Genomic DNA, 10,372 nt, shown 5'->3' with positions numbered 1-10,372 from the left:
TTCCGCCCGTCCTACCTTTCAGAAAGTGGTTGATTTTCTGTTTCTAGAGTTGCTGTTCTTCTTCTCTTCGACCTCCCGTTGGATTTGTAGGTGTTTGCAATCTTTAGATAAGCTATCTAGCTGATCTCCTGCTACCTGAAGTAGTCTCAGCCTGCTACTTCTCCGCCATCTTGACTCCTCCCTCATGACTCTTTATCTTGATTAACAGTTTTCTTATGTAATTGGCTGCTCCCATATTGGGGGCATAGATATTTACAATTGTTAGATCATCTTGGTGGATAGTCCCTTTAAGAATTATGTAGTGTCCTTCTGTATCTCTGACTACAGTCTGTAGTTTAAAATCTAATTTATCTGATATGAGAATCTCTACCCCAGCCTTCTTTTGAGGCCCATTGGCATGAAAGATGCTTCTCCATCCCCTCACTTTCAGTTTGGGTGTATCTTTAGCTTCAAAATGGATCTGTTGTAGACAACATATGGATGGGTCCTGTCGTTTTATCCAATCTGCAACCCTGTGCCATTTTATGGGCACATTTAGGCCATTCACATTGAGAGTGATTATTGATAGATACGTTTTTATTGACATCGTGTTACCTTTGAAGTCTTTCTTTCTGTAGATTGTCTCTATATTTCTGTTCAATGCTATTCTTAGGATTTTTCCTCTTTTATAGAACCCCCCTTAATATTTCCTGCAGTGTTGGCTTGGTGGTTGCATAGTCTTTTAAGCCTTGCTGGTCTTGGAAACTCTTTATCTCTCCATCCATTTTGAATGTCAGTCTTGCTGGATAAAGTATTCTTGGCTGCATGTTCTTCTCATTTAGTGCCCTGAATATATCTTGCCAGCCCTTTCTGGCTTACCAGGTCTCTGTGGACAAGTCTGACATTATTCTGATGGGCTTTCCTCTGTAAGTAAGGAGCCTCTTTGTCCTAGCGGCTTTCAAGAGATTATACCTACAATTATGATTCCTCAATTTGACTATCAGTTGCCTTGATGTTTTTCTGGAATCTGTAATCTTGGGTGGAGACCGTTCGGCCTCTCATACATGAACGCTGGCTCCATTCGCGAGATTGGGAATATTTTCATGAAGAACTTGTTCCACTATATCTTCTAGACTTCTTTCTTTCTCCTCCCCTTCAGGGATTCCAATAATTCTGATGTTGGAACGTTTCATGGCATCATTTATTTCCCTGATTCTGTTTTCATGGTTTCTAAGCTCTTTGTTCCAAGCTTCCTCTTGATCTTTTCCCTCTATCTGTTTGTCCTCCAGATCACTAATTCTATCTTTTGTCTCAGTTACCCTATCTTTGAGAGAATTTAGATTAGATTGGAACTCATTGAGAGCATTGTGAACCTCAGCCCTGGTAGCTTTTAGCTCTGCCCTAACATTGTGAACATCCTGTCTGGTCGCTTTCAGCTCGGCCCTAATCAATTCTGTCTGGTCATCCATGGCTTTCTCCAACCTAGCTATTGCCTGGATAATTGTTAGCCTGAATTCTCTTTCCAACATATTGTCTAGGTTGATAGCCGTTAGCTCTGTTGCAGAAGGTCCATCCTCTGTATTTTTCTTCTGTTGGGCATTCCTCCTCCTAGTCATTTTGGTGAGAGATGACTGAACATATGTAGCTGGTTGTATCGACCATGGTGCAGTCTGGGTGCACCCTGGAATACTTCTGAGCAATCAGGATTCCCCACCCAAATGAGAGAAAAAAGAAAAGAAAAAGAAAAAAAAAAGAGAGAGAGAGAGAGAGACAGGAAAGAAAGGGAAGATGAAAGAGAAGGTTCAGCCCAAATGGGCCCCAAGGTAAGATTTATGAGGTATACAAACAAAAACAGACAAACAAAAAGACTGATAAAAGTATATAACAAGAGAAAAAAAAATATATATGCAAATAAAGGAAGAAACTTGTCGAAAGGAACCCCAAGTGTAAGATTTATATACTATCAGGACAAACACAAAAACACAGAAACACTGGTGGAAGAAAAAGATGGGAGAGTGGTTATAAATTCTCAGTGTGGGCGAGGAAGGTTGTTTTGATTCTTCCTGGATGTATCTTGATATCTTTGTTAAAGGACTCAAATTTCCTAGGCTAAAGGGGGATTAAAATTGGTTTACCTATAGGGGTAGTATTGATTGGGGAAAGGGGATTACTTTGAAGTTTAACTCTATATGAATATTAGAAAATAAAAATAAAAAAGAAATAAACTAGACTAAACTAAACTAAAATTAAAAAAAAATTCAAAAAATAGAAATGCAAAAGAAAAACACAGGTGTATGTATCAAAAAGTTCAGGTTAGAAGGTTATTATGGAATTTGATGTACTGGACAGCTTGCTGTGTTGGTAAATAGGCTAAAAATTATCTATATAAAAAAAAATGAGCCAGAATAGTGGGAACAAATTAAAAATAGAAGTTGTACTATGAAGTAGTGGTGGTGATTCTCTTGTAGTCTTTTTTATTTTTTTTTCTTTCCTGGTTGGTTTTCTGGGGGAGGGGCCTGACACGTGGGTTTTCAGTCAATGATGTTCCCTGAGTTAAGTCCTCCAGTCCCCCTCAAGGGGGTGGGCTCTGAGGAAACCGGTTTTCAGGCTTTTGTTCTCTGGAGGTTTTTATGTTTGTTCACCTTTTTTTTTTTTTTTCCTCCCACCTTGACCGCTTTTGATGGTTTTTGTATGTTTAGAGGAAAGCAAACTGCACCCTGACCTCCCTCTCAGAGAGAAGCCTCAGTCTGTTCTTCTGTGGGTGTTGCAGAGCCCATATAAATCCCCCTTTGGCCGCTGGCAGAGCAGGTTACGAGTCGCAGTCCCTGGGGATGCAGGATCTTCTGCTTGTACCCAAAACCAAAGCAGTGGCAGCTGTTTGGGCAGCTCGAGACCACCAGAGAGGTTCCAAGCAGCGATCACACACTGAGATTTTCCCGCTGGCCCCGGGCTGGGAGTGCCTGGTCTTTCTGGGTCCAAGAGCGCCCGGCTTGCACGCACCTCTTTCAGGGGAGGCTGTGGGTCGTGCGCGCGTCTCAGGCTCTGAGAACGGGGCACAGGTCCGAAAGCACCAGGCTGGGTCTTCGCTCACCTCTCTCAGGGGAGAGTTTGGGACTCACGTCTTAGGCTCTGAAACAATGGCGTGTGTCAAAGAGCGCCGGCTGGGCCTTTGTACCTCTCTCAGGGGAGGATGAGGGGTGCGTGCATCTCAGGCTCTGTAGCAGGGCTCACACGTTCTGCTGTATGGCCAGCGTGGCTCCTGTCCCCTCACAGGGGCCAGAACCCATGCAATCTCAGGCGCGCTGGTGGCTCAGGGACCAAGACCTGGTTTCTCCACCGCACTCTCTCTGGCTCAGCGCCAGGGGAGGCTGTCCTGGGACCGGGGACTTAAGCCCCTGTCCCTAGACGCCCCGATTCCCACAATTTCCCCCCTGTGATTTTTTTGCTCTTTTGGAGTGCTTTCAACCAGTCTCCAAGTTAATGCTGGTCCCCAGACGCAGGGCACTCTCACTTGTATTGGGGGTATTACCTTCCAACTGGTCACCTCTGGTGGCTCCCTCTCCCTTTTGTTTATCTTCCCATATCAGTATGCCTTTCCCACTCTGCTTTACCTGCCCACTGGCGTCTTCTGCCCCTGTAGAGATCCAGATGTGTATAATTCTGATCTCAGGCTGATTTCATGGGTGATCAGAGTTCTTTGGTAGGTAATCAGCTCACTTTAGGGTACAGGTTGAAAAGGCGCCTCCTCCTACTTCCCCACCATCTTGTCCGCCCACCTGTTCCCTTTTAAAGCTTCTTGTATGAAGGATGGGAAGGGAAATAGGTGAGGAAGACATAATTTATTCAGGCTTGTTAATTGTGGGGAGATATCCCTAATCTAACTCTGGCTTGGTCAGTTCTGTTCATTTTTGACATTTCTGCCAAAGAATTGTCTTCCACATGGTTAATGCATGTAGCTTTTGTTGAAGCAGTGATCAGCTTTAATCAAACACTCTATGCTGGCTAACCCATTCAGAGAGGGCAGTCATGCTTCTCTTCTACTAGTGATCCATGCCTTCAACACGTTCTTTTTTTTTTAAGACGTGGCCAGTACAGGGTACCTCAAAGGGCTGGTCTCTCTGGAATCAGGAATAACTGATTTCTTTATCAATGCTTCTTAAGGACTGTGGGAAACTGGGATGAGTTGGGAAATTGTCCCATCTTTTTCCTAGGCATATGATATTGTGATTCCTTTTATCCTGTTGTCAAAAGCAAGTCTCTCATCTTCAGAAATCTCCACTGGACCCCAGTCTCTACGTTCTTATGCACCCCTAACCTTCAGAAAATGCAAGTTACTCTCTCCAAACAAATCATACTTTCACCTTGATTGATTCTGTGGTTCCTCAGTTATCTAGCACAGAACAGAGAGGTAATGCAAGTCTTTCCTTCTTCGGACAATGCCAGTCTCTAGAAGAGTGCTTCTATCACTGTGACAACGTTGCAAAGTAGTGGAGGAACACCTCTTTTCTAACCATAAACACTATAATCCCTAAGAAGTCAACCATTCTCAGTCAACTATTTTTCTTTCCAGTCGTAGTTTTTAATCAGAAAGGGGATATTGGAATATTTTGTTTTAGGCGCTTGATAGCCTGGCTGTTCTACTGCCCAAAAGTATGACCCAGTAGGAGCTGGCAGGATCCAGTATTATGAGTTCTCTTACGCATGTAGGCAACTCAGTACCAATTTGTCTCTGGCTTTGGGCTTCAGGCACTAAATCCAGGGCAAAAGGAAAAGTGCCATTCAATTTGTTTTATATATAAAACATATAAATCTTAGTATGTAAACATTAAGCATAAGCCATATATTTATACAGATTGATATTAACATTGATATTAATTATTAGGTGGCTGGCATTGTAGTAGACTCTAAGTATGTTCCATGTTTATCTATCAAAATAATTTCTAAGTTAATTATTATTTCTTTTTATACAGAAAAGAAAGCTACCACTCAAGAGGTTGAGTCTTTGTTCTCAATCACATAATCAGTAAGTGGTAGAACAAAGACTTTAACCCACAGTGTCCTGTTCCAAAGTATGTAGTTTTGCACTTCCACGTGTATGTAGGAAGTTAATAAGAACCATACATGGTGATAAATTAAAGAGATTCTACAGCTAATGCTCCATAACTGAGATTTGTATTTTGAAATTTGCATAAAGGAATCAAGTCAATAGATCAAATCCAGGTACTTGGTTCTGCTCAGTTTCTCAGTGGCCTTTAAGAAGCTCATTGGCAGCAGCCTCATAGGTCTTGAAAATTGAAGATAAAGTACCTGCATTCTCAGACACCATAATCATTATAAAAACCAACACAAGACACGATCCCTCCTTTCTCAGAAGCAGGAAGTAGGAAGGGCTCTTCTTCTTAATTAACCATATCAAATCAACTATACTGGGAGAGGCAAAGAGGGGAAAATGTTCCATTTGGCAAAATGGACACATTATCAGGAAATGCACTGAGGGTGAGGGAGTGAAGGGGATTTTTCTCATTATTAGAGAATGTGCCACTTTTTATTAACAATCACATATATACTTAGAACAAATGTATATATCATATATTATGCTTTAAGAATGTGACAAGAGGAAAATGGAGCTCCAAAACTTTGCAAACCAGGTGATTTTCAATAAATCATAATTAACACAGGTAAACTCATGAGTAAATTGTAGGTAAGCAATAGAGAAGCAAATCATCTTGTGTATGTAACTGAATGCTCCAAGAGATGACAGCAAGCCCTAGCTGAGGACCAAATACATGTTTGGGGGCTGTCGCCAAGGTAAGAGTTAATTTCATTTCTCATGGGCTCACCTGATGGAAATGCTGGCTGCTTGGCAGAGTGCAGTCATGTGCCCGATTAGGCATACAACTTCCAGCTTTGCCCAGTACAGTGCAGGTGCACCTTCTTGAAAACAGAGAATATAAGCAGTTTACTCACATCACAATGATGGAATTCAGTAGAATGAATGCAAAGGGTAGGGAAGGCTATCTGAAGGACAAATCATTAAGTCAAGGGAATCCCAAAGTGGAATGAGTTTTTAAAAAGGAAGAGTTAGAGGGGCACCTGGGTGGCTCAGTGGGTTAGGCTGCTGCCTTCGGCTCAGGTCATGATCTCAGGGTCCTGGGATCGAGTCCTGCATCGGGCTCTCTGCTCCGCAGGGAGCCTGCTTCTTCCTCTCTCTCCACCTGCCTCTCTGCCTACTTGTGATCTCTGTCTGTCAAGTAAATAAATAAAATCTTTAAAAAAAAAAAAAAAGGAAGAGTTAGAAATAACGTACATAGCACACCTAGTGAATAGTAGTTCCTCGAAAAATGATGGCTACATCATTGTCTCATGAATTGTTCTTCTTAAGCTTATGTAACCTAGGTGATATAAACATACATGTTCATTTTAAAAGAAGTAATTATAGAAGTCTCCATTACTGCCCTCTTGGGTAATCTAGAAGTAAACCACAAGTAAACCACCCTCTCAAAGACGTGCTGCTTTTTCAATTTTACCATTAAGAAAACAAAATAGAGGTTGGTCTTAGTTGGTTTGAGCTGCTATAACAAATTACCATGGAGTGGGTAGCTTATAAATGATCTAAATGTATTTTTCACAGTTCTGGAGACTGAAAATCTATCAGGGTGCTGGCATAGTCAGGTACTGGTGAAGGCTCTCTCTGGGTTGTAGACTGCTGACTTCTCACTCTGTCCTCATATGATGGAAGGCATAAAAGGACATTGTGAGGTTTCTTTTATTTATTTATTTTTTTAATTTTAATTTTATTTATTTATTTATTTATTTATTATTTAATGTTTAGTTAACATAGAGTGTGATGTTGGTTTCCGGAGTAGAATCCAGTGATTCATCACTTACATGCAATACTCAATGCTCATTACATAAAGTGCCCGCCTTAATACCCATCACCTATCTAGCCCATCCATCGCCCAATTCCCTCCATCAACCCTCAGTTTGTTCCCAATTGTAGAGTCTGTTATGGCTTGTTTCCCTCTCTCTCTCTCTTTTTCTCTTTTCTTCCTTCCCAAATGCTCATCTCTTTTCTTTCTTAAATTCCACATATGAGTAAGATCCTAGGGTATTTGTCTTTCTCTGACTGACTTATTTCACTTAGCATATAATCCACTCTAGCTCCATGTGGGTCTGTTTTTATAAGAAAACTAATCTTTTTTTAAAATTTTATTTATTTATTTGACAGAGATAACAAGCAGGCAGAGAGGCAGGCAGAGTGAAAGGGGGAAGCAGCTCCCTCCTGAGCAGAGAGCCCTATGCGGGGCTTGATCCCAAGACCCTGGAACCATGACCTAAGCCGAAGGCAGAGGCTTTAACTCACTAAGCCACCCAGGTGCCCCAAGAAAACTAATCTCTTTCAGTGTCCCCCAGTATGTGCAGAATTAACACTCTAGGGTGTTATTCATACCCTGGCCTTTCCAACCTCCTAAAATATTCATTCACTACCTGTGTTCTATGCCATATTCATAACCCACTCTATTTCTCACCTGGTGTCTTTGTGGCAAAGTAGCTGGCTGTCCACTCAAGTTCATATTCCTTCTATAGTATACAGTCATCACAAGGATGTAGCTTCTCAGATAAGATCTACATCTTCAGTCCATTTTCATCCTATTTCTACCTATGAAACATATGTGTTGTGACTAGTACCACTCTCAGTTAAAGGCTGTTAGAAGCAGACATGTCTTCTCCAAGCTCTTTCCCTTCTGCTTGCTGGATACAGAGTTTTTGAATTCCTAGGAGATGTTGAAGTCATCAATTGGAAGGACCCTTCATTATAGAAACATCATTTAAGGATAGTTGATTGCTGATTAGGAATAGCCAGCGTGGACTATTATGTAGAGAGAAATTAATTTCTATTTCGTTAAGCTACTGAAAATTTAGGAGGTATATTTAGTTATAATAGCTGCTATTAACAAACTGATATATCATCCCAACTAGCCAATCTTATCTAGCACGTTCTTCTCACCACAGGTATCCATTGTTCATAGATGAGCTTAAATGTAATCTCCTTCATATCTCCTCCTGAATCCCTCAGTCACAGTATCTTCCACCCTTACATTTCCTTAGCTGTTTGTCTTATGTTATAATTAATTCTGTCCATGGAAGTATTCACCACTAAATTATGAGCTTCTATGGGCAGGGACTCTATCTTAATCACTTTGTACTCTCCAGAGTGTCAAACATGGTATCTCACAAACAGTAGGTGCTCAATAAATGTCTGTTACATTAAATCGAATGAAATCGAATTCATACATCTGAATGATTAATATGTTTCTTTCATTCAAGATTTTAGGGCTGGTATGAAAAAAAGAAATCTATTACTTCAGTCTGGCTCTTTAACTTGGCAGATTAGAGTGGAATAAAAATGTGTCCTGGATAAAATGAAAATGCATTGTTTTACATAAGATATAGCAATTTTGAGAAATACATTGATTTAATGTACTTAGGCCAGTGAAAAATCTGTTGGTTTACGCTAACTGCCATTAGTTTCAATTAAAATGTATCGATTTGGGTAAATGTTGGTTAGGATAAATGTTACCTGACTGTGGAAAAAAAACATTTGCTTAAGCTTGCCTTGCAGCAAAGTCAGAGAGAGAGAGGTGGGGGAGTGGTAGCGGGGAGCACAAGAGTGAGCAACCAGGCAGATTTTCCTCCCTGTGCCTGCTTCACTAGAAGAGGCCAAAAGAGAATACCAATTAGTGGGTCACTGTCCTTTGACATTTATATGTGAGTAAAACCACACTGAAACTGAAATTTGCTTAAATGAAAATGCTTCAATGGAAGGCCCAAACAGTTCGGTTTCATTAATTCATTTAAAAAGTGAAGTAATTCAGTTATCTGAGTTCATAGTGACAAAGCAACTGGGTTTAGTTTAGGGGACAACATTTTTTCCCCTTTGTGATAAATTGATTTAGATGTCTTGATTAGATTAAATAATATGACAAAGTCATTTTTTTTTTTTTTTCCCTGATGTGGTCATAAACAACTGCATATTGGCAATTTCACATAGTTCAGTTCAGTGGATACTGCCTAAGGGTCGTTAAAGAAATAGATTATACTTTGTTTCACTGGTATTTATATTATAATTATTTGTTTCCCTTTCTGATCTTTGAGAACAGGCACTACACACACAGAAGCACAAAATACATGCACATATACTCACAGACAAATGCACCCTCTACGTATGTATGTATGTGTCTATCACCACCATCTATTATCTCTGTATTTATAATCCCAAGAAGGTAAAAGCCTAAAACATTAGGTACTCTGTAAATACTTTAGACAGGGCAGACATAGAGGCACAAAGATACTAAGTGGTGGTGGATAAGATTAGAACAAAGGGAACAAAAACTAGTGGAAAATCTCAATTAATGAATTTACTTAACCATTTAAATGTTTTCCATTGAAGAAATGAATATTCCTTTTTTCTATGTGTTTTTGATGACTGGAAGGGACCAGATGTCTTGGCAATGAATATTGTGTAAAAACATACATAAATTAAGCAAGCGCATAACAAGGAAGTCTCATTGTTAAGGACACAGAGAAGATGCCAATAAAAATTGGGGAAAGTGATGAAGACATTTGGTTAATATGGCAGTAAGAAGTGAGAGAGTAGTAATTGCAAGAATCTGTATGTAGAGTATTAGGAGAGACAAAGATCATTCAGAAGAAGGAGGCAGAAAATATTCAAAATATATGAAATAAAATAGCTGCAAATAAACAGTAAAGATATTTCAAAATACAAATTGAAAAAGAAAAAAAATGAAGTCAAAATGTGTCAAAAAAAGAGAAGGAGGCACATCATAAGAGACTCAAGTATAGAGAACAAATTGAAGGTTGTTGCGGGGGAGGAGGATGGGGGATGGGATAAATGGGTAATGGTGATTAAGGAGGGCACTTGTGATGAGCATTGTATGTAAGTGACGAATCACTAAATTTTATTCCTGAAACCAACAGAATAAAATAAAATAAAATAATAAAATACTGGAGATTAAAAAAATGAATCAGCAAATTTCAGTTCTTACCTCTTTATCTTTTTCTGTCTCTGAAATGGGATACCGTTATTGTTTTAGTTTATTTATTTGTTTTTGTTTTGTTTAATTGCAGAGGCTATTTCACTTGCAAATCTTTCAAACCTAGAGAAAAGGTATTATCTCAGCTGATTAGAAATGTCACAGTGGTTCATTGGGCCCAGTGTTTAGCTCTATAGTTATTAAACGGCAACAGCTCTCTCTCCTGAGCCCTGATAAGACTCAGGTTATAGTATTTTAAGTTCTGACCACATGTCCCTCATTAAAAATAATTATACAGTGGAGTAGAAATCAGAACTGATTTTTATCATGAGTTCTGT

The sequence above is a fragment of the Enhydra lutris genome, unplaced genomic scaffold (genome assembly GCF_002288905.1).
Source record: "Enhydra lutris kenyoni isolate GAN:26980312 unplaced genomic scaffold, ASM228890v2 scaffoldscaffold21, whole genome shotgun sequence".
Lineage (NCBI taxonomy): Eukaryota > Metazoa > Chordata > Mammalia > Carnivora > Mustelidae > Enhydra > Enhydra lutris.
Note: the sequence above shows the minus strand (reverse complement) of the source record.